This window comes from Suncus etruscus, chromosome 11 (assembly GCF_024139225.1).
Source record: "Suncus etruscus isolate mSunEtr1 chromosome 11, mSunEtr1.pri.cur, whole genome shotgun sequence".
Classification (NCBI taxonomy): Eukaryota; Metazoa; Chordata; class Mammalia; order Eulipotyphla; family Soricidae; genus Suncus; species Suncus etruscus.
In genome coordinates, this window is record NC_064858.1 from 64,096,783 (window position 1) to 64,098,085 (window position 1,303).

The window sequence follows — 1,303 nt, forward strand, 5'->3', positions numbered from 1 at the left end:
AATTACTAGGAGTGAGGAGAGGAGACTGACAGATTAATGCAAGTTGTGGTCTCTAACCAATCAAGATCTATGTATTATTATGTTTAAGTGCCAATAAAACATTATTAATTAAAAAAAAAAAGAATTATTATTATTAAAATTTTTAAATTTAAAATTTTTAATTTTTAAAAATTTTATCATGCCTAATTATAAATATTAAAAATGTGTTTTTGAGATTACCTATTAATAACAGTGGTACATTCTTTTGCAACTTATATACTATTATAAATTAAACACTTAAATAATAGAAGTTATATATGCACAAAGAACATCAGGATTTATACTTACCTGGCAGGGGAGATACCATGATCACGAAGATGGTTTCCCAGGGCGAGGCTTATCCATTGCACTCTGAATGTGCTGACCCCTGCAATTTCCCAAATGTGGGAAACTCGACTGCATAATTTGTGGTAGTGGGGGGGCTGCATTTGTGCTTCCCCCCCAAAAAAAAAGAATATCAGGATTTAAGATTTAAGTAATATTCTACATCATATTGTACATATTTTATATTTACAAATAGAAAATACATTCTAGGTAAAAAACTTAAAATAGGTATTTATTAGAATGGACAGTCATAAAAATGGATAGTTATTAAAATGCAAAAAGTGAAAATAAAAGAATAATACCCAGAAAATAAAGAGCAAAACATAAATGCATATATATCGATCATTTTTATAAGCTTCAATTTACTTCACTTATGGATTAAAAGATTTAGAATGGATGAGGCCAGAGTGGTGGCACAAATGGTAGTGTGTTTGCCTTGCACACACTAACCTAGGACTGACCGTGGTTCAATACCCCTGGATCCCATCTGGTCCCCAAGCCAGGAGCGATTTCTGAGTGCATAGCCAGGAGTAATTCCTGAGTGTCACTGGGTGTGGCCCCAAAACAAACAAACAAACAAAAAACAAGGAGTATGTAAATTAAACTTTCAGAAAAGAATATGTAAATTGATATATGTCTGGACATTTTAATGATTAAGAAGAAACTGTTAAGAGAGACATGAAGATTCTTATTATATGGACAGCAAAGGAAGGACCATGAATTGATGTAAAGCAGAGACAGGAATATGTATCAAGTGAGATATTAAAAACAGAAAGTAATGTACCTGGAGCACATGGATAAAATTTATTGAACAGGAAAAAAACGAAGCAGAATCAGCAAGTAAGACAAGTACCAGTAAGTTCTCTTTATGTGGCATATAAATGAACAGAGAAAACCTAACAAGAACCAGAACTGGAATTCTAATGTCAAAGTAAAGATT

At 32.1% G+C, this 1,303-nt stretch overlaps 1 non-coding gene across 1 annotated transcript; it reads left to right on the top strand.

The window, feature by feature from the left end:
* The first annotated feature begins 319 nt into the window (after positions 1–319).
* LOC126023645 (U1 spliceosomal RNA) lies at positions 320–482 on the top strand. The gene has a single exon (XR_007500749.1). It is a non-coding gene; the product is annotated as a U1 spliceosomal RNA (small nuclear RNA).
* The last annotated feature ends 821 nt before the right edge of the window (positions 483–1,303 follow it).